General features: G+C 45.9%; 1 long non-coding RNA gene across 1 annotated transcript; it reads right to left on the minus strand.

Annotated features, from left to right (window-relative positions):
• Positions 1 to 12,847: 12,847 nt before the first annotated feature.
• Positions 12,848 to 20,981, minus strand: LOC117033619 (uncharacterized). Its single transcript, XR_004424933.1, has 3 exons — positions 20,876 to 20,981; positions 13,725 to 13,819; positions 12,848 to 12,997 (listed from the first exon to the last, which is right to left on the minus strand). It is a non-coding gene; the product is annotated as an uncharacterized LOC117033619 (long non-coding RNA).
• Positions 20,982 to 24,057: the final 3,076 nt, after the last annotated feature.

Consider the following 24,057-nt stretch of genomic DNA (forward strand, 5'->3'; position numbering starts at 1 on the left):
ACAAGACAGGCACACACTGAGAGGAAAATGCCGTATGGGGACAGAAGGGAGAGAGCCACGTGGCCACAGAAGCAGATTGCAGTGCTGCCAGAGCAATCCCAGGAACACCACGGATTGACAGTTACCGCCACCCAGCTAGGAATCGAGGCAGGAGAAGAATCTTCCTCTGAGCCCCCAAGAAGGAACTAGTCCTGCTGACACCTTGATTCTGGACTTCTGGCCTCCAGAGATAATAAATTTGTCATTTTGGTTTTTTGTTACAACAGCCTTAGGAAACTGATACAACACTCACGCATTTAACAAATATTTCTGAGTGCCCATTATTCTGTAGGTACTGGTTCTTGCTTTCATAAAGGCTAACAGGCTATTGGGAGAAACAGACGTCAATCAAATAGCTAATTACCAAATCCAGGGTGAAAATGGGGTCTCCGTCACTCTTTGTCCCTAGGTCCTAGCATAGTGCTTGAAATATAAAAGCTTAATTAACGGGAGACCACGGTGAAGCTGGGTTACCTTGAGATCAAGCTCTCTGTAGTATCATATTCAAAACAACTGCTGCCTCCAAAAACCTGGAACAATGATGAACAATGTTGGACAATTAAGTTCGTGAACTTGTTGCAACGATGTTGCTATCCTATTTTGATATCAGAGAAATTATTCATTATGAATTTGTACCAAATGGACAAACAGGTGAGCAAGTTTACTATTTGGAAGTGCTGAAAAGGCTGCATGAAAAAGTCAGACGAAACCGACCTGAACTTTTCGCCAACAATTCATGGCTCTTGCGTCACGACAACGCACCAGCTCACACAACACTGTCTGTGAGGGAGTTTTTAGCCAGTAAACAAATAACTGTATTGGAACACCCTCCCTACTCACCTGATCTGGCCCCCAATGACGTCTTTCTTTACCCAGAGATAAAGGAAATATTGAAAGGAAGACATTTTGATGACATTCAGCACATCAAGGGTAATACGACGAGAGCTCTGATGGCCATTCCAGAGAAAGAGTTCCAAAATTGGTTTGAAGGGTGGACTAGGCACTGGTGTCAGTGCATAGCTTCCCAAGGGGAGTACTTTGAAGGTGACCATAGTGATATTCAGCAATGAGGTCTGTAGCGCTTTTTCTAGGATGAGTTCACAAACTTAATTGTCAGACCGCGTAAGTCCTTAGTCAAGATTCCTCGAGGAGGTGGTATTGGGGGTAAATCACAAAGCACACTGCCAGGTTTCTCAAAACTCTCCAGGATTTCCCTGTACAGTGTTTCATTCCTCAGCACAGTGGCTCCCAACTCCTTTCCCTCTGACGGCTTCTCTCTGGAGGTTTTCTCAACTCCTGGTCTTTTCTTATGCAAAGAAAAGTGACCTTTCTTGGCTTCTCACAAAGGGTTCTGCTTAGATACTGGGAGATGGAGCCGCTATTTGATATTTAGACTTAATTTTTTTGTTCTTCTCTTGAACTTGTGAATTATCAAATGAATGAACAAACGGCCTAGTCCAAGAGGCCTCAGTTTTTGCTTTTTGCAAAGTAAAAGTGATTCTGAATTACTCAAGCAGAGGACTGTAAAATGCAGCAGGAGCCCTTCCCCTGGGGCAGGGAATTAGGCCCTTCCATAAAGTATCTCTGATTCCTCAGATATTCTCTGATCTCATGGTTTCTCGCAAAGGGCCTCTGGTAGGCAGCTTAGCATTTTCCTCCTTTTGGCTCCAGCTCACGGCTCGGTCAAGGTGCCCTATTGGAGGCCAGAAAGAAGAAACCTGGGCTGGGGATTTACAGGTGTGTGCTCTTGGGGAAGTCTCTCCACTTCTCTCAGTCTCAGCGTGAGCTTATGCAAAATGAGAAGATTCTACTAGATCCCCCTGAAGGCTGCAGCAAGCTCCAGAATGCAATAAACTTAGGCAGGGGGCAGGAAGGGTAAGAAAGATCTACTAAAACACTCATTTGAAAAGATATCAGCAGCCCTATGTTCATTGCAGCATTATTTACAATAGCCAAGATATGGAAGCAACATAGGTGTCCATAGATAGATGAATGGATAGAGAAGAGGTGGTACCATGGTTCCCCGAAAATAAGACCTAGCCGGATGGTCTTATTTTTGGGGAAATACCGTACATATATACAATGGAATATTACGCAGTCATAGAAAAGAATGAAATCTTGCCATTTGCAACAACAAGGATGGACTGAGAGGCTATTATGCTAAGTAGAGTCAGACAAAGAATGGCAAATAGCCATATGATTTCACTTATTTGTAGAACCTACAATGACAAATAAACAAAACGGAAACAGACCCATAGATATAGAGAACAAACTGATGGTGCCAGAGGGGAGGAGGGCAGAAGGATGGCTTAAAAAAACAAAAAAAGAAAGATCAACCAAACTAACCAAACAAGAGAACCTCAGTTCACCGTCTTTGCGAGTTCGTTAACCAGGACGTACGATTCGCATCCGCTCCTCAGCATGTCCTCGCTAACAGTTTGCTTAGGAGACGGTTGAGCAACTGGCAGCTTTAGAAGAGGGAGTGACCTGGCCACCCCTCTCAGCACATCTGGCCCGGCAGAGGCGAAATGGTAAGCAGAGAAATCTCGAGCCCAGCCATCAGGGACACTCACACTGAAAGGCCGGGGAACTCTGGAATTGAGCTTGACGTGACCAGACCCCTCAGTGGTGGCCATGGACTCACCCCTCTGAATATTTTAATGCCTGGAATTCTAAACGCCTTGTTGTTGTTAGTTTAGTGGGCAGTCATTGTATTTATCCCACTTGTCATTACTTCATTTGGCATGAATTTCAGTATCACATGTACAGTACTTTCATAAGAATTACTGAATGATTCAGCATTAATTAATCTATCTTTACAATGAAATGTTAACCATCAATTCATATTACTTGGCTCCTTAAGCTCCTGGCACAGTCTTTATTACAATTATTATTTATAAACTGTGTGAGGTATTTTCAAATGTGTGGATTCACGGTTTCTCCCAACACCGTCTTCCCCTGTCTATACATCACTGCTGCCTTGCCAAATAGATTTGTCTAATCAATACCTCAGTGTCCTTATCTGGAAAGATGTCACCTTGTGTTTGCAGCTGTTAGCCCATCATTACATGTAAAGATTTCTGAGCTCCTTCTGTCGCAGTGAAATGGATCATATTTTTACAGCACACTCGTCTCAAGGACTATCCAGGTAGGAAACACATCAAGATCTTTTCCTATTAAACCACAAACATATTCTCTTGATTGCTTAACACACCTTACGTGGTCGATTCCCCAGTGCACAAAATCGTAATTGTCAATGTGGACATGAGAATCAGATTACTTTGAGGGCAATGATATCTTTAAGTCATGTGACCTCAGATGAGCATATTTAGCATATCACCTCAACTATCCTGATGACAAGTGAACAATGAAAAACAGTGCAGATATTTGTCATATCCCAAACAGACATGGGCTTTTGTAAATACACAGCCCTCCAGTTCTCTGTGGCAAATAGGAATAGAGAAGGACGAAACACATCAGTGCGAGAGAAAGGTATTTAGAAAAGAAACACAAAATGGTAAATCATTATGGTGCTGACACTTCTTGAACTTGACCTTAAAGATCTCAACAGCAAGAGAGTTATTTTCCAGTGGGTCAAACTCTAAACTTAATTTATGTGGGGTCTTGAGATACGGACCCAAAGCAAAAGTAAATACATATATAATTTTGAGTTGACTTCAATTCATCCATTTTATTAATTCCAGTCCAATTTTTGATATTTGATTAGCCCTCTTAGCATGTAATTCCCACATCTCAAGCGCAAATGCCCAATGTCTACTGAACTCTTTTTTACTCCACGGTGTGTGTCTATGCGTAAAACACAACCTAACATAGGATGGTGAATAGTTTATTGTAAAGTACAGGGTTCATATTGGTGCACATTCTTGTAGGCTTTTATCGCAAAGACACTGAGAGTCTCCCTGAGACAGTGTTTGTCTCACTGTCGGGCACGACAGTATGATGTATAGGATCCATCATGCTCGTTTCCTTCATGCGTCATTTGCCCTATGGGAACAGGCACGAGATGATGGTAATCTTATGAAAACTCAACATGATTTGTTTATTACTGAAGGTTTATTTAATGCTGTCACCATGACCTGTATCCATTAGTAACCTCACAGGTTCTTAAAGGAGCACTAGTAGCAATACCTGATGTTTTAAAAATACCACTGAACTTTAGTAAAAGCCTATGTAAAAGCTGCTTGTTGGCTCTACTTCTCCACTGCTTTCCAATCCTTTTGGAGATTCATTTGAGTTTTTTCCACTTTTCTACACACACACAAAATATTTCAGTATTTCTTCAGTAAGCCAATGTTACATGGTGAGGTACACTAAAGAAAACAAAAATAAAAATGCTCTATGATATTTTTCAGTGAATTCTCAGGATTTTACTCTGTTTTGAAATGTTCATTTACTAGCATGGAAAGGAAAAACAAATCTAGCTGAAAGTTGTAGTTGTTTCCTCATATTGACCAAACCAAGTCTATCACACATAACAGAGTAGCCGCCAGACTTACTGTGCTCTCCAGATACCAAGTGAGGTTAGCTTCTGGGAGGTTCCTACAAACACCACACGTGTGGTGTCTAGCAAAGAACTCAGCATTTGCCCAAGTGCTCCCTGGGAAAACAGCTGTATGGATGAAAAGACAAATCAGGCAAGTCCTTAAAGAGCACACATGGATGAGGCCTCCCCTTCCAGTGCACGAGCAAAAAGCTCTTACCTGAGCCTCCCAGATGACACAGGCAGGTGCATCGGTCCTGGAGACTAGGTTTGCAGGTCCACAGAGCTTAACTCTACCCCAAATCACATGAAAAGCTGGCAAAGAGAGACACATAAGGCACTATGCTTTTGAAGTATTTAGTTTGTCAGTACAAAAGTGCTTTCTGCGTCCAGATATATGAAGGTAAATAGAACACAGTTATCTCCATTATAAACCATGGTTTGCACATGGCAAAAACGCTCCACAGACCTCAGTGCTACGCTATGGTTTACTCAGGATTCCATGGAAACGTGAAGCGGGGCCAAGCTGGAGACCTCCAAGGGCCTCGTTTAGAGCAGTATTGAGCCCTCACCCAAAAACAGCACACCAGTTTTCCTGCCAGGGAAGACGAGCCTCAGGCTCTTCGAAATAATGGAAGTCATTTTGGAATACCAAAACATACAGATGGCTGAATTAATTTCCTAACCTTCCGTATGAGTTTGCTAGGTTTGCTGTAACAAAGTAACAACAGAAACTTATTGTCTCACAGTTCTGATCGCCAGAAGTCCGAGATCAATGCGTCAGCGGAGCTGGTTCCCTCCGAGGCTCTGAGAGGACCTCTCTCCTTGGTGCGTAGATGGTCGCCTTCCCTCTGCGCATGTCTGGGTCCTAATCTCCTCTTCTTCTGAGGACACCAGTCAGATTAGATTAGATTAGATGAGGGCCCACCCTAACGACCCCATTCAACTTAATTACCGCTGTAAAGACTCTATCTCCAAATAAGGCTAAATTCTGAGGTACTGGGGGTTAGAACTTCAACCTGGGAATTGGTGGGGGAGGCATACAATAGGCCCATAACACCTTCCTATAGGTATTTTGGTGTCAGATAGCACAACCATTTGGTCACTTTGTTTCTGGTTTTCTCCATAAAAGAATAAAACAAACAGATTAAGGACAAACAGAATCAGACTGGAGCTAGAAGCCATAGCGATGGGGAAAGAGCAGGATGCAGGTGGGTAATGGAGGACATGACGCCTGGATCAGCGTGCTTACTGGCTGGTGGGTGAAGCCTTGCACAGCCTGTACGCCACGTAGGACCATTCTCACAGTGATGGATCTGTAACGGCAGTGATCCTCATCGTAATAATACTAACACGACATGAACTGCAAGCCCAGGATATGTAGAAGAGATTGCCTTCAGTCAACAGGTGAAGGGAAGATGATTCCATCCTGAATGTGAAGAACCGGGCAAAAGAGTCTTTGGTTTTTTCTCCTACCACCGAAGAGCGAGGAGGAAGCTCTCAGGTGGTCCTTTAAGAATTTGACTTTCTGGGACGGCTGGTGAGCTTAGCTGGATAGAGTGTGGGGCTAATAACACGAAGCTTGCCGGTTTGATCCCCCGCATGGGCCACTGTGAGCTGCGACCTCCTTAGAAAAAAAAAATTGGATTTTCTGTATTAAATTTAAGCTCAGTAACAACACTATCTAGCACCACTCAGTTTGCTTTTCTTGAATCAAATGAAGGATGTTACGTAGTTCTGAGTCTTGCTTGGAAAATAAAATGACCTTAAAAATCTCCAGAGATTTGTAACCTAACAAGTGCAAGAAAACTATCAATTATGTGTTTTTGTTCCCAATCTGACAGCTTTTCCCTTACACTTTTTTTCTGTACAAACATCTGAAGAAAATGCTTAGAAAATATGGGGAATGGTGCTGTAAGGCACGGGACACCGTTTCCTTCTAAAGAGGGGAGGAGGGTTCCTTCTGAGGATGAGAAAAGCACATTAACTCTGTTTGGACCATGGGGCTTGGTGAAGGAAGCTGAATTTTTAAGAGACGGTTCTAGCATCTCATTTGAACTTATTAGTAACAGAGTGGATTTACTGTCATCATCTCCCTGAGAAAGCACAGAACAGACCATCTCAAACTCAGCAAAAAGCCTAAAACACCATCTGTTGCTATGTTGGACCATGTGACGGAACAGAGGATGGCTGACAAACTGGAAGGCACCGTCAGACACAAAATTATCCATCCTGAGCCCCCCTGCTTGGGAGTTTAGAGGAGAAAAGGAGCCTCCTTGGGATGCTTGGGTTATTATATTCTTTAAAAATGTGTGAAAGCTTGTATGTGGCACATTTATGTAACTTTACTGAAGCTAGATTAAAACAAAGGTGTCAGAAAGTTTGAAATAAGGAATATTTTAATGCTGCTTTGAAGGGATTTCCCTCCAAAAACACACACAGCCATCACTTGATGGTTGTTTATTTGCTCAACTATCATTAAATTGAATGTAAATTTAAACCAGCCTCTAAAACAATGGATGGCCTGCAGTCACTGACCCTACCGCACTAGAATTCAACTCCGTTTCAGAAGTGTTCAAGGAAGAAGGTTTCCCTGGAAATAAAGTACTTTTAAAACATAACACATGGCATAACCCAGCACTGTCTTTATCTGGGGGAACTTTCATCAGCAGCCACAGCCACTGTCTCTGCCCTCTTCAAACAGTAACGTGCAGGAGCAGAGGCCGGCTTTGGTGATGAAGGAAAGGCTTCCCACTTGTGTGGGGTGAACAGCAGTTTGATTAGATCACCTGGGCTTTAATGAAGAAGAATGGGAGCGGAGCACCACTAGACCGAACGTGTTAGCTCTGCAGACAGAACAGAAAACACTCCTCCAGCCTCAACAGCAAATCTTCACGGGTTGTCCCCGCGACTTCAAGTTGACCCACGACAACAAAGCCCAACGGAGCAGTTAGCACGCCAGCTGAGAGCACCATCCTGTCTATGATTTTTACAGTGACATGTGCGATGGGGCCACACTGGCTGTCAGTGCCGCTCCCAGAACGCTGGAGCCGGCGGCCGGGAAGTCTCCCGGCGGCTGTGCCCAAATCAGCCGGTAGATGGCGCACCAAGCCACCCACTCCGCCCAGCGAGAGGTGAGCAGCTCCGACTGGAGAGGCAGGCCAGGACTTTGATTCATAAAAAACATAAAATTCTACTGGATGAACAATAATAATAAAGGAAATTGACTACTGGGCACCATAGAGATGAATTTTTAAAGCCCTGAAATCAAGTTATTTGAGATTATTTAATTTACTAAATTTGAATAACTGTGAGATGTAATGATGCATGGCAGGGCATTTAGGTTTTATAGCTTCTAAATGCTTCTCTTTAGGGTGATTGCACTCAGTTGTATGGTCGCCAGAGAACTCCGTCCCCATCTCTAAGCTGTGTAAACAAATTGGGGAGAGAATAATTGCACACTGGGAGAAAGGAGAGGAGAATCTATGGAGAGGAAGGGGAGCTCCAGCTACAAATTTTGCCTCTTTTTCAGGTAATAAACTACCTAAAAAGTACTCAAACACTAATGTTACAGACATTAGTAATAAGCACGGCAGCTAAGCCTAAGCTAAGCGCTTGCCGGGTGCTTCTTGAAGCAGAATCCTCATCTCTTAGTAAAACAAGATCTAGAACAAATTTTATACTCACATCCAAATTTTTTAAGTTGGTGGATGTGCATTTCTAATAGCTTCCAGATTGACAAATTAGGACACAGCAGAATCTAGAAAGCCTCTTCATCTTTTGATCAAGGAAAATTTTCTGCAAGCGGATGTAAAAAGCCCTTTTATAAACACGCAGCCCCCACATTCTCCTGTGGGGCATAGCTCCAGGGCACACATTCTGCGTGTGCATGTGTATCTGTGTAAACGGAGTGCGTTGCAGACACATGTATTAACTCAAATGCCTATAGCTGTGTGTACATATATGGCTACGTATGTGCTGTGTACCACTTTGCTCTGCTGCTTTCAGCATAACCGAAGCTGGCACCAGCTCTTCAGCACTTTGGAAGGGCCTTCATTAGCACTGGGATAGTATCCAAAAAGAATCCAGAAAAATCAACACATGGCTGCTCTTGTTCTCACGACAAATGACAGCTTTGGTGGAAAACAACAACAGTCAAGAAGCAAAACAAAAACCAAAAAGCAACAAGAGTAGCAGTAACATGAATAGGGGGAGTCAGACATCACTAACTCACATTTCTTTAATTTTAATTTATTCCATTTTTACAACTCTCTTCCTTTGCCACTAAGCCTCCAGGTGCTGTCACACAATTAGAAATATAAATAGCGAAAGTATATTAAGAACCCTGGGGAAAAAACAATAATCATGAGGGCTCATGCCTCTTGATAGACACAAACATGCTTTTTATATTCTTTAAAATGTGTGAAAGCATTTAAGTGGCACATGTATGTGACTCTGTGTAATGATATGGCACCAGGTGCCCAATAAACTGCACCGGCCCCCACACTGAAGGCTGTGCATTGAAGCTGCCACATCGATAATCCACAATTCTTTGGAATAACAGTTCTGAAGAGATGAGCTATTCTTGGAAAACAGAGTCACCTTAATTACCTGAAAGTCTTGTCTCAAAACCATCAACAGGAACGCTTGGGTAGTGCCGATGCCATGAGAATGTGTAGGGAAAGCAGCAATTTCTAGTCAAAACCCAGTATTATGGGTTTTGTATGTGAATGGGTGTGTATGTGAACATACCCTCCTGCCATGTCTTCTGATAGATAATAAATATCTAATAGGCAGATGATAAATCACTCTCTGAAGAAAAGCAGTAACCAAGAAACTAAAGAAGACTTTGACTCAAAGGGTTAATTCCTTTGCACTTCAGCTGTCAAAACAAGAGTGGAAAATTGAAGTGCGCATGACCCTTTAAGGCCAGTGGCTCTGCCCAGGAGACCAGCCATCAAGGGAGAAAACCCCACTGGGTCTTAAGAAAAGAGAAGCAATTGTGCTATTCGCCCCTCCATTAGCCCTGTGGGTTAGAACTGCCTTTCTGGGGAGCCCTGCACCATGCTGGTGGCGAAGGTCCTAAGAAGAAAGCTGGACAAGAGTAGTTGGCAAGAGAAGCATCTAAAAGAGCCAAATCTTAAGCTTAAGACCTTCTAGAAGTGTGGCTCTGGAGTAATTCAGAATACAGGAACAGCCTGAGGTTGTAGATCACGGCAGAAAGGAAGCAAAGCATCACCAAATTCATTCCATCATTCCACAAACATGTATTGAGTGCTTATGATGTGGCAGGCCCCATGTTAAGTGCAAGGCATGCAGAAATAAACAATTACTTCTTCCCACTGCCTTTCTAACTTAGAACACGGCCGCCATTCTGCCTACCTGCAAACTCAGTGCACAAAATCCTCTGACTCAGGAGGCAGAGGTTAAAATCCTTGTGAGTCTGTGGACAGCGAGGACACTGAGCCCCAGAATGAGTCTTCTTAAGGTGGTGAGTGCCTGGCAGCACCTTAAGCTGCCCCACCACCTCCCCTGATCACGGCACGCGAAACACACACCCTCTCAGGGGCTCAGCAGCTATTCCAAACTGTAGCCTAAGTATGTGTTGACAACATTTCCTCCATTTCACCCTATTGCTGATAATCATTATGAATAAGCTAACACAATCTCCTATTTGACAGAATGGTCTCACTCTCCAAGAAGGGCCAGAAAGACGATTGAAAGTTTTCCAAAAAGAGGAGAGATTCCAAGCAGAACTGAGGCTACGTCTCAGCAGCCTATTCAATAACCCTTCTCTCTTTCATCTCCCCCCTAACATGAGGATAGAAGCAGCCTGGCGTTTGGCAGGGACACCAATGTCAACACTCTCTATATTTACTTATTTATTGGCAGTTTGGAAGGCAGCCACCATTTATGGTCCTTTATTCCCAAATCGAGGGAACGATGATTCCTGCCAATGGCATCTCCAAGTCACCTGACTGGCCTCTCTCTGCAGAAGCCAAGAGGGGACTGCGTCCAGGACATTCACTGTTGGCCGCCATGTTTATAACACATGTAACATTACCTATACTCTAAAAGACCCACGTGGAGAAGAGAGTGGGCTGCAAGCCCCCCGACATGGTTTAGCTCTCACAGCAGCAAGGTTTGGAAAGGCAGAAACAAGTGTATCCACACCCAGCCACACAACCCCAGCGCAGCCACGCCTACACTGGCACTCTGTTTGGATGGTGTCACCGGAGTGTGATGTGAAGACCTTGGAGAGGGGCGCAAAAGGTTTCCTGTCCACATGGATGATAATATGTTTGGGAAAACTGTTCTTCTGAGAAAAGGCCAAATAAATTGGGATTTGTTTTAATGGAGCAAAATGAGAAAACTACGATGCGGATGCCTTCAGAATAATCCCGAGAGAGTGAGGTTGTCTTTGAATGAAAGTAAACAGCAGTTCTTGACTTCCAGGACAGGCAGAACAAAAGAATGTGGAAAATTTTAGAGCTGGATAAATCCTTAGGAACTATCTAGTCTGACCTCTGCAGATGAAGCTTTTTGGGTTTTTGGCATTCTTTTTAAAAGACGGTGGATTAGAATTAGGTCCCCTAAGTGTAAATGGAGTGCTAGATTCCCACAGTTGGCTGACACCAGTCCTGGAACGATTAATTTAAACATTATGAGAAGCACAAATTTGTCACCAAAGGCACTCAAGCCACAGGTCAAATTGTAGACCAAGGAAAGCATGTGTGTTAAGGAGCACAGCATATCCCTTGCCAGGAGTCGAGAGATGTCCCGAAACTTTGTGATGAGCTAAAGCAACTCTCAGTGGACTGCTTTAGACCAGTGACTGGGAACAGGGTACAGGGCAATTTTGGCCAATCCGAGTCACTGGAGGACGTGGTTTCATTAAGTGCTGGAGTGGGCCTCATTATGAAATCCAGACGGCCTCTAGACAAGCAGCTCAGCTGTGCCCCCCCCCCCAGGTTGTCCCACTTACAGGCAATTTCGTGGGAAGCTGGTCATGGACAGACCATGTAAGTCACCAAAGCTCAGTTGGCCTCTACTATGGCTGCAGCATGAAATTTCCCGTTTGCTCCACAACTTCCAAAATCAGAGCAAAACTGCCACCAGCTGTGCTTGTAATTGTCTTTCTCCATTGCAAGTGAAGAGCAAAACAGCTCTGATGATAATGTGGGTGGAGGAAAATTTAGGGAACCTCTTCTCCACTGAGGGTTGACCGAAGTCCAAGTCAACTGTACGACTCAAGTTCTCATCTGCTCCCAAAGATGACATGCTACGTAGTCCAATAGATGGAATAATGAGACTGGACTGGAGGTCAAAAAACTGGATGGTCTATCTTTCTGAGAAGAAAATGTACAAATCAAGACAGAAAAGGTATCCACAGAAGATATGTGAACTGAACACTTTCAGCATTTGAATCGTTAATCAGTGCGGCAGAAATGAGGTAGGTGATGTATTTTCAGTTCCTGAAGCTGCTTGCTCTCCTTCTCACCCTGTATCTTTGCACACACCATTCCGTCTGCTGTTCCCCAATCCGTCTTCCATCTCTGCTTGGACAACTCCTGCCCATCCTTCAAAACCCAATACAAATATCTTCTCAGTGAAATCTCCCAGTGTTCCCAAAACAGAATTAAACGCTGTGATTTATATCTGTGATTCCAGATAGAAAATATTATATACTGTACATATTTATTTAACACTGATCACATTAAACTGCGAGAAACAGTAAGGAAGAGGAAAAAGAACAGGAGCCTTGGGGTCAGAGGTAAGAGACGCTACACCCCATCTCCTCCATTTATAAGCTCTGGGTCCTTGAGCAAATTGCCCAATCTTCCTGTTCCTTAGTGCAACTCTATCTATCAAACGGGGACGATAATGCCTACTTTAGAATATTCTTGTGAAGGTGACATGAGATGGGCGAATAAGGCCCCTGGCAGGGGGCCTGACTCACAGCCAGCACTCCCTCGATCAGCCCCCTCTCCTTCCTCCTGCTTCCAAAGGCAGCAGACACATGCTTTTCATCATCGTGTCCTCAACACTGAGCACAACACCTTGAACACAGTAAGGATTTATACATGTAATCATGCAATGAATGTGAGAACTAAGGACAAACAGGGGCCGGTTTTTAATCACGGGATGTAAGGCCTAGAAAGAGCCCTAACCCGATGGTCTTCGATCCAACGGTCACGGCGGAGGAAGTGCAGAGGTGGGAAGGAGCAGGCCCACATGGCGCCCTCCTCTCCCGCTCCCAGACCACGCTCCCCTCTTTCTCCCTGCCAGTACATGCTTACCTGTTTCCAAGTACTGGAGACCTTTCTGGGGCTGCGTCTCAGCTGGCCTCTTTGCCCCAAGACCTGGAGAGCAGTCCAGTCTTGTGGCCGCTTTCATACGAATCCCCACCGACTGTTAGTGGTTAAGGGCAATGTCTCGTCGTCCACGCTAATATGGCTTCATTCAAATCGGAAATGATAGATGATTAACAGGCTTGAGAAAATGTGTTGTGCTACATTCAGAAAGGATGCAAACGACAGAAACATGCTGCCCTCTGGATAGGCAGGGAAATGGCAGCTCACAGACCGCCTTACACCTCCGAGTCTGGCTAGACCGTTTTATGGCATTTAGCAGTACTGTGCTAAGGTACCCAAGGCATACCGTAACTCTCACAAAACAGCGTTTTCATGTGCTAATGGCAACTGAATCAGAAACACATGGATTTAATTTCCTTCAAAATACCCACGGGTATAAAAATCAATGCAGGAAAGCCATTTGGCTAACTCTATTTGGGGCTTTTCTGAGCCCAAAAATTGTGAGAAATTGTTGGAGATGGCTGCCGAGCCCAAAAGCCCACCAGGCCCAGCCCTCCCCACACACAGCCCTGGCCTAATGTGATGTGAAACCCCGGCTGTCTTTTTGGAGAGAGGCAGGTGCTTGCTGTGTGGTACCTTCACGGCTGCCATCTCCACAGATTTCCTGCTTTCTGCTATTAGTTCGTTTGCTCAGCCTCTCCCACCACATAGCCATCAGGGAGATCTCATTTTGGCAGCAGATCGGGGTCCCTGCCTGAGAGTTGATAGAGGTTGAGCTATTTGCAGAAATAATGCTTTCCAGACGTACTAAACAGTCCCCTTCTTTCCAGATGGAGTGGCATTAGTGTTGCTTCCAGCCATTTCCTCACCTTCTGGTACACTTGTCAGTTCTCCCACATGCACCACAAGCCTTCCGTATTCTGGGGATCTCGGAAAACTGCTCAGACCCTCATCTCCTCACCACCTGCATGAACAATTGTACACATGCATGCACGTGCGCGTTCACGCACACACACACATTTATACAGCCTCCACTCATGTATGCACATACAGTTTTCTTCCCCCACCTCCTGGGAGTCAACTTAGATTTTCCGGGAGAGCTAATCACTAAATATGATAGTTTAGCAGCTCAGGGAATTAGACAGGCGTGAATACAGGGGACATCAAGGAAGTCCCTGGGCTGTGGGGACTGTTTCCACCATCAGCAGTCATCAGCGACAATGTTACTCACGTTGGAATTCACGCTGCCTTTTGTTGGCCTCTAGTTTTCAATGTCGGAGGGACATGAGTGAAGAGGTTACTCCCTGGACGAAGTAAACCTCTTAGGAACTGGATTAAGCCTCTTTGTGATATGGCCTGTACATGACACTCTTTGGATGCGGGACCCCTTAAAATCAAATCCACGTGCTATTTCCTTACTGAGAAATTGCCCAGCTTCCATATTGCGTTACCTGTGGGTGGTTTAATATGCCCAGACCAGAAATCGGGTCCTTCACCCAGATCGCGCGCAGAGGTTCTCCCCGCTCCCTGCGTCCTGATGCTACTGTCACCACTCATGTCTTTAGCCCAGTGACCAGATGGAGCTCTGGGCCACATGGGCAGAAGTTCAGGATGGAAACCGCCCTCAGTTTTCTACAACTAAGTATCTCCTTTGGCTTGCCATTCTGCTCCTTTTCTAGTTCCTTCCTGAAGCTGAGCTCTCCTTTTCGGGGGAGAGGCGTTAGGGCAAGGGGCCGTTACACATGCATGCAGAGCTCCCCTTGCCAGTCTTCTCATCTCTCAGTTTGGCTGACTTCTGTCTCTGTGTTCAGGATGGATGTGCTCTCCCAAAAATCTCAGATCTGTCTGTTTCTGCTTTCACCGAGGAAAGACTCATGCATCCTGGAGTGGATGAAGGAGTTGGGGTTAGCCTCTCAGAAGAGCCTCACATCATCGGAACCTCTCAACACTACTCCATACTGTGAGTCAGACTGAACAGCTGAGGCCAATTACTAAGCACAATAAAGACAGGATGAAACAGACAATCCATTAAAAAAAAATACAAACCGCTGGGTATCCTGTGTGACCTTGGACAACTTACTTAACCTCTCTGTGCCTCAGATTCCTCACCTGTAAAGTGGCATTCACACTAGTAAATACCTCATAGGCTTGTTATGCAGATTAAATAAGACAAGGCATGGAAAGGGCTTAGAATAAGCTTGGAGGGGAGTAAGTGTTCTCTAAGCATAGACTCATAACCAATCCGTGAATTTTCTACCTCCAGGTACCTTTACTTTCTATTAGCTCCCAAGCCTTTAGGGACTGAAAAGATGCTGGCGCGCAGCCCAGCAATTGCCACTGGTAGATTTGATTCTTGCAACACTTCTGGGTCATCGTGTTCCTGGAGGTGTGAGTTGAGTCACTGACAGTCAGGCCTGCTCCGGAGAGAAGTGGCCCTCACTGATGAGCTACGTTTTCTTCTAGAAAGGCACCGCTGGTCATCTCAGGGAGGATCTCACAGGCTCTACCCCATTTTCTGGATCCCTACATGTCTTAATCTTGCTAGAATGGCAGAGAGATCATTTTGCCATTGTTGTGCCCAACTGTGCTATGTCCTTCCGATCAGGAAAAAAGGGAGCTCAGCAATCAAATAATTATTTCATTTGTTCAGTGGTTTATCTTTCTGTCTCGATCAAGTCTTCCTATGCCTTGAATCTGTCCGACCCCAAGCTTGGCAGATTTGCCTCATTTCTTAAAAGCTTCCAAACTTTTTTGTTTGATGATTCAAAATACGTAAGAGCAATAACAAAAGGCTTTTTACAAGTTACAACCTTTTTTTTTTTTTTAACATTTCAAAATGCATCTTATTTCTTGATTGATGTACACTTTAAAGTACAAATCAACTGTTTCATATTCATTTTCTTGATGCCCACACTCTTGAATTCTGGAAGTCCCAAAGAGTAGAATATTACCCTCCCTAATTCTTTCTGCTACTGCTGTTGATAAAAAGAAATGAAATGTATTAGTCACCACCCATCAACTCAGGCTTCTGATTACACTGCTGAGACTTGCTCATTAAAGCAGGTATGGGGTGCAGAGGAGAAAGGAGGGGTTTCCATTTAGCCAGAGATGGGAGTAACAAGTTGATCCGCATGACACACCAGCTCCACAAGGGGGAATACCTTAAACAATTCCATCAACATTGATTTACTTTAACCAGGTGATATTTTAATGACTCAACCCCAGTGCTCCCTGGATGACATGCCTTCTCAAACTAAGAGAGCACACCACCTTTAAAAGAAAAAAAAAAAATCACTAAAAAAGCCAGAGAGTTGGCACTTGCAGATGAGTCGAATTCCCTTTGTCCTGCAGACATGCACTGTGTTGGGAGAGCTCCAAGCGCATGGAGCTGATTTCTGCTGTCATCAGAACTGACCCTCGTTCCCCCAGGGGGCCCACGGCCTGTCTGCTACAATGACAGGGAAAGGAGCCAAGCTTCAACTTGGGGTCCTCAGATGTGCAGCACAACAGGCTATGACCAGCCCTGACGAGGGCAGCTGGATCACATGAATTTTTAAAGTAAAACAACTGATTTGGGGGCGGGGGGTGGGGGAGGACGGGGAGGAGTGGGTCTTACTTTTTCCCCCTGCGAAATCCCCACGGAAGAAATGCACGGACCCAGCATGTTGGTTTTGGCACCGGCACACACAGTCCCTCTGTTCTGAAGATGAGCTGACACGTGCAGATTTGCAGATCAGCCATTTCAAAAGGTTAATTAAATATTACCATTGTTTTCTAAGCTATTAATGTATGTTCTTTTATTTCTTCATGTGAAAGGCTTCTCCTTACTCAAAAACCAGGGTTTGTATTTGTTTGCCAGTCCCTTCCCCTTTCTAAAACCTGGACAGAGAATGACCAAGGGCAGAGGAGAGAGGGAGAGGGAGAGATGGGTACAGAGACTCCTGGGCCAAAGGCAAAAGGCAGTTTGGAGCTGAGGAAAGACAGACTGTGGCTGGCATTGTCTGAAGTGGAGCCCCAGAAACACATTCTCGGCTGCAGCTGGGGATTAGAATCAAGTCATTCAAGAAAGTTTCTAGAAAGGGTCCAGGAAGGAACCCCTACGCTCTCCACCTTTATTGATTTGCTGACATAAATGACCTTGTTGGAGCTCAGGAACGTTTCAAGCTTTGGCCTTCAGGGGCTCTGGGGGAGGGTCAGCCGAATGGCTAGCGAGCACTGAGGCAGGACAACGTCCCACTTTACAATGTCTGTCTGTCCCCTGCCCCCTCCAAATGATGTGGTTTGCTCCCTGCCTGGTGTATCCTTAGGTTGGAGGACGCGACCCTCAGTGCAAATGAGAGGGATTCCAAGATGGACGACAAGGGATAATAAGACAGAGGTCAGGGAGAGGACAAGGTTGTCTCCGGCAGGAAGTGCCACCCTCTGTGACTGCAGTTTACAAGAATCCTGAGCGCAATGAGCACAGCAGTCTGCAGGAAATCTCTCCAGACGACCCATCTTGCCGCAAGCAGGACATGTTTTGTTTGCAAAGTAATAATGCCTCCCTAGATGTGGGGAGCAGGCAGCTAACCTACAGTGTAATGAATGAAAACAAAGCAGCAGAAGGAAGACAGGTGATGATGGAGTGCCATGGGCAGGGTGGGGGCTGGCACAGATGGGAAGGGGAGCGGGAGGGCCAGAGCGAGCGTGGTCAAGGATAAAGTCGGGAGAGTATTTCTCACAGTCCTGTGCAGACACCTCCCCACGGCACCCAAAGACCTCCCGGCCATGCAGCCAGTCTGATGCTGCATCGCAGAGGCGGCCTGGCTGCCTGGCAGTACCGCATGGTGCTTACAGGTGCAGGCTCCTGGCTGGGTTCCTTAATGTTTCTCCATTCCTATGTCCCCATTTCTAAATGCAAATACACCAACAAATTGCTATACTGCAGGGTTAAAATGATTTTTTTTTAAGTGCCCAGTATATAGTAAATGCTCTTGAAATGGGAGGAAAGGGAGGGAAATTGAGTGAGCGTGGGCAAGCAGAGAGGAGAGGTGGAGAGTGCGGCGTGAGAGGTCTGGACACCCCTACCCTTCTAGAGCCATCTGTAAGCAAGGACCCAGGGGCCATGTGGCTCTCGTCTCCGGTCGTCCTGACGCAATGTCCTGCCTGCGGCACAGCGCCCAGCTTGCTCTGCCCGGAAGGTAGTGTTGCCCTGAGCATAGGTACCCACAACCAGAGCTGAGCCCTGAGGCTTTGGGGTGTGAGTCTTTGGGGGCACCAGGCAGGCAGGGTGGAAGGCACCAAAGGTAAACGCATGCTTGCGCAGGCTGAAGCTGTGAAGATGGAGAAAGGACGAGAATACGTGTCCTCTGTGAGCATGTGGCAAGTGCTGAGGGCAGCCCCAGAAGAAAGTGCTGGATCTCCTGTAAGGTTGGGGTCTGGCAGGGAAACGATGTAACAGATACGAGGACCTACGGCTGAATGGCTTCCACGCAGGTAGGTCCTGGCAGCTACCGTGTGCCAGGTCCTGAATGCACTGTCGGGGTGCATGCACTGCAGAAGCCCCCGGCCAGGCCCTGTTCCTCACGGAGCCTCTATCCCAGCATACGGCCAGAGTCTGAGAGTTACCAGCAGGGACAGCGAGTCCCAGGGCACCGCCAGGAGACTCGGGGTCTGCCCAGGTGCTCAGTCACGGCAGAGCTGCAGAAAGCCCACTCCAGGCAGAGGAAAAGCTGTCTACGTCAGGCAGGGATGGTGGACACCCGCAGGGTTGTCTGCGGGGCACGGGAACCACCCCCAGCCCCACATCGGCAAGTGGGCAGCAGTGAGGTCACGACCAAGTCCACTGGGTGCCAGCAACTGACCCCAGCTCCCTGGCTCTAGGCTAACCGGTGTAGAAGCAGGCTCCTGGGCAAGGCTGCCAAACTGGGCAAGTAAAAATACACGTCTATCTCGTGGAAACTGGGGGAGATGCTCATAACTAAAACAATGATACACTGTTGCTCTGAAATTCTAACGGACCTGGGCAGCCGGTGTTTCATCTGACAGTTCTACTCCCTGACCCGAATGGGGCCCTCAAGACAGTGCTACCTGCAGGTGGAATTAGAAGAGAACTATCTGCCTCCCTCCGGAGGCTGAAGGTGCAGAGGTGTTTTCTGCCACGTGAAGGTAGCCAGCTGACCAAGGGAGCGGCCAGGACGAAGTCAGAAGCCAGTGAGAAGCAGTGACATACAGAGCAAGAGGGCCGACTGACGGCATCGGAGGCCACGTTGAAGTCTATTCTCTGTGCCTCCTACAGCTTGGTTATTCTGTGTCTACATGCGGATCCCTACCCGCCCCCAGCCCCCAGACCCTGTGGACAGGGCAGAAAGCAGAGGCTGTTTAAACCATCAGCTCGATGGTAATAAAGTCAAGGAAACACACTCGGAGCACAAGGCCGGGGTGACTATGTTGTACACACACGGTCAAGGCCATTTTACAAGAGGAAACAGGATTTCTTATCTGTATATCTAGTAATGCTCAGGATGGCGACTTACATTTGATTTCCAAATTTAAGGAGAATACAAGCCAGAGTTGAAACACATACCTTCTTCCCACCCTGTCCACAGAGCCAGAAGTTCCCCTGCAGACCAAGCTGAAAAACTCACTGATAGCTCACGGACACCTGAAGTGCCTAAAATTTGCATGACAAATCATTTACCACAAATCACAGACCCTGCGTTCAAATCTATAAAGAGGTGTTGCAAACTACTAGCAAGAAAAACACTATCGGAACGCCCACCCCCACCCCCTACCCCACAATGGGCAAGGGCCTACTTGCAAAAGAAATATAAATTTCTAACAAGCTTATGAAAAAAAATGTTCAACCTCATTGATAAGAAAATAAACATAAACAAATCATCAAATGGCCTTTTTAGACTATTAAATTGGCAAATTAAGAAAATCAATTCAACTGAATGCTGGCCAGGGTGCAATGGAGTGAGCACTCTTTCGCGTAATGGCACATCCCTCGGATACAAAGGACTTCTGCAAAATAATAAATGACAAGGAGTCAAGTGGAAAATGGGCCAAGGGCTTGAACATGCGATTCACAGAAGAGATGAAAGTAGTCACGACAGCTCAGATGTAGACACAAGTTTCGATGTAGATCAGGATTTAGGTGGAGGTCGGCGTTCATCCCCACAATCAGAGAAGGCCAACGTAAAACAAGACATCAGTTCTTGGCCTAGATATCATAAGTACTGATGATTTCTATTCTGGGGAAAGGGCTTTGGGAAATAGCCAGTCTCTCACAAAATACTGGCAGACACAAATATTCCCACAGCATTTTTACAGGATAATTCAGCACTATTAACAACTACCTGAAATCTCTGACATCTCCGTTTCTTCTTTGAAGGTGGAAAACTATTGTTTACCCTTTTCTTGGTAAGAGGAAATTCCCAGTTCTAGTGTCTCTGGAAATAATCGTTACTCTGAGGTCCCCTCTTCTCTAATTCACACACACACACACACACACACACACACACTTTAAAATTTTTCAAACAATGGGGTTATTTTCCTTATATTTTCATCCATTTTATCTCTATTCTGGGCAGTCTTTGATGAATCATCTCTCATATTTTATCATTCCATTAAGAATGTGGTGGCCGATGTAGGCACACTATTATTCTTATAAAACAAAGTTTCCATGCCAAGGACTGTAACGATTACATTTGCAGCAGAGATGGGGGAAGAGCGCTTGTGCCCGAGTGGATGAGGAGCTCCGGCATCCTGGAAATCCAAGCAGCCCTGCTAATAATGTACAGCCCATCCCTCTTGTCCCTTCCCTGGGATTTTTCCCACTGCCCCTTCAACCAAGCACCATATTCCCTCTTTCAAGATTTCCTTGGTTCCTGGGCAGGAGCCCCCTGTGCCTGGAATCTTGCCCCATCGCATCTCGTCAAGCTGTCTCCTGCAATCATCCAACCAGCTCCTGAGATCCCGCTTCCTGCACAAAGCCCTCCCCAGCTGAGAGCAAAGTGATTTTCATCCAGCTTCCCACCTGTTCTGAGCCGACGGCTCCCTCTCTCCTCCTTCCATTGTTTGTACCGAATGGCAGGGGCTCAATGACGTCCTGGCCACGACACGGAGGCAGCGTCCTGCATGCCCTTCTTTATGCCCGGCACGATGGCCGAAGCCCAAGTTTATAAATGTGCTCTGCTTGGATCAGCAAGGCGGGAAGCTGTGAGTGACTGTTCACGTTCTCCAGGGATCACCTTGCCAGGATCAAAGTTCCCTGGCTCAGTAAACTAGGCTCGCGTTTAGGGTCAAGTTTGTTCCCTGCGAGACTTACTTGAACCTTTCGGTGCCTGCCTCAAGTGTCCTTGGGATGGACATGCTGATTTAAACTGTCAAGATCTCAAAATTAAACTAACAATAGTGAGTTCAGTGGAACGGAGGGCCGGCTTTCCTTTGAGTGCTTAAAAATACCACTAACAACTGAATCTAAATATTAGAATCCACCCTCCCACAAGTATATTTTCCTCTCTCGTGAATCAGCATCACTTTAATTGAACTGGGTCCCACAAAATTAGAAATCTGGTATCTAGGACTATAAAACACCTTTCGTTGGTAAAATAGGTGGGATGTTTTCTTTTAAATCTTTTTTTTCTTTCAGATTTTGTCTCTATCCACCATTAAAATTAATTTCACACCCATTTTCCCCCTTGTGCCTTTGGGAAAGACGCTTGCTTTTATAGCCTTCTCTTCATGTCAAAACAAAAGCCCCCTTATGCTTCTTAGAATCGCGAGATCCTTTCGGGTAAAGAGAAAAACAAATGTGCTCGAATTAAGGCAGCCAGAGAAGCACTGGATGGAGGCCGGACAGAAGCAACCCTCCTCAACTTCCATGAACTGGTAGCTCGAATACTAATAGACAACACGAAACAGGAGATTGCCAGGAATCACAGCATTTTCTCACTCACTCATCCTTAATTTTTTCCTAAAGTATTCTATGGGTTTTTGTAAACCACAATCTGAATGATTTACAGTTTAGGGTAAGATACAAAGATATGTTCATAATATCATAACATTATATTCTGTAGGCAACAGTGCTTCTGACGAGCAAAGGATTTTTTTCCTTTCCCCTCCTCTGTAGGGAAACAAGAGAAACAGAATAAACTCAAGGTCTAAATCTCAGCCAGGTGAGTACTGCTTTCTTATTTTATATAGGCACTGGCAAAAATACCCCAGGAGGACAAACAATAATATGTAATAAATTATAGATGCTAGACAATTGAAGGACATTATGCTACAGCATTTCTGCCTTCTAATAAACTGGGGGGTTGAGATGCCCTTTTTCATGGGTCTGCTTGCGGACTGTTTGTTCCATTCACACCCACTGTGTCGTGGGTCACCTGTGCAGGACCTTAGCAGACAGACTGTAGAAGCAGGTGAGTGGCCGCTGACTGCTGAGCCCTGCCTCCCTCCTCCTCAGGCCATCTGATTTGGTCCAAGGGCATCCTTGAGAGTGGAGAGATGAAGGATGACTCTCCTCTGGGTCACAAGGAGGGGCCACGAAGACCCGCAGGTCCCAGTCTCTGCAGAACCTTTGTCAAGCATCAAGGTCTCAGGTCCCTCCCACACCAAGCAGACAATCCCTTCCCCAAATCCAGAAGATCAGCAATAATTGACTTGGCTTCCGGCCCGTACCCTTCTGGTGCAAAAGCAACAACACAGTTCACTAGCTCTTTCTGATTTCTCTCCGCCCTCCCTTAAAGAGAATCCTCATGTCTGATTAAAATCGGTAATGCGCTCGTCCTGGAGTGAAGAGGTGCTATTTATTTCTGTCAAGTTCTGCTTGAAAGGTTTGAGGCTTCCTCCTAGCAGACATTTTACTAGTAAACAGAAAAGTTACCCATATTGTCATGCTTGCCCTGACCTGCAAGCTAGTGAACGATAAATCTTAATTACAGTTAAATGCCAAAGTCTGCAAAGGAGGAGGCAGCACTAGTGAACTGTGAACTGGTCCGACTCCTCCCGCGGCTGGGGTGCAGCTGCAGGAACACATAGATTAGTTTGTGATTTGTTTGTGCCGGAACAATCAGTCGAAGCTATTTCTAATGAGCATTTCCAGTATTAGTGGACGCTCTGGCATTCATCCTATTGCCATGTCAGGTGCAGGTGGCATCTGGGAAGTTTTATGTTAAAGGACTTTCAGCATTATGCTTGGGTTAATAAGAAAGCGCTGTTTCTAAATATCTCGGCAGTTTTCCAAAATCGTGCTCGGTATTCTGACATCTGCTCCGTCCATACTTGTTACCTTTGGGTTTATTCTGGGAACCGCTGAATAACCTTTTTGTTAGCAATCTCCTTTTTGCACCACGCAGGGCACCAGAGCACCAGGCACACATGCACGCAAGGGCTTTTTAATTTTTTAATTTTTTTTTTCCTGCCACCGTAAAGCTCATGAGCTCCTTGGTATTCAAGCGCTTGCCTGTCATAATGCTAAATAAAGCCACCCTCTTGTCCTCTTGCCTGGGTTCTCTTGACGTACGTACTGGCACCTATATGCAAGAATCGGAAAGGTGATTGCAGACATAACTCTGCTCAATGGCTTCAGGCTGTTCTATCAATTTTGAGACTGACAGGAGATCAGAGAGGAGAACTCAGGAAAGAATGGAGTTTGGACTGCTCGGTGTTTGTCCCACGAATCAATCTGCAGTCTACTCATATTATTGCAGATGCAGAGCGTGTTCTCACTGGGCATCAATCGCCTGCTAGGTGGACGACCGGTAGTTTTCTAGACAGTAAGGCAGGCACCATTCCCGGGCCTCTGGACTCAGCAGACAGTACTGGCAGGCTGGGGCTAAGGTGCTATTTCACTAATTACGAGGTGGGTGTGTACCTGGATAAGAGGGAAGGAGAGAAACGCTTTCCCAACAGAGCTGGGGTGAGGGGTTTACAAAATAGCCAGAAATCAGTTCTTTCAGTTGTATTTTTAAGAAAAATGACAGAGGGAGCATTATTCGATACTTGATGGCAATGTCATTTTCACTTGGGATCCCATGTAGAGAGACCACCCCCTTCCTGTCTTGGATGCTGGCTCCCCCAACACCCCACCCCCACTGCCCTGCCACCCGGGCTCTTCCCAGCTCTGGCAGGGCCCCATCCTGTCACCAGCGGTCCTGTTTCCTGTTTGTGTTGCTGCTTTGTTGCTTCCTGGCGGTCACCCGGAGCCCGCCC

This window comes from Rhinolophus ferrumequinum, chromosome 14, assembly GCF_004115265.2.
Source record: "Rhinolophus ferrumequinum isolate MPI-CBG mRhiFer1 chromosome 14, mRhiFer1_v1.p, whole genome shotgun sequence".
NCBI classification, from domain to species: Eukaryota; Metazoa; Chordata; class Mammalia; order Chiroptera; family Rhinolophidae; genus Rhinolophus; species Rhinolophus ferrumequinum.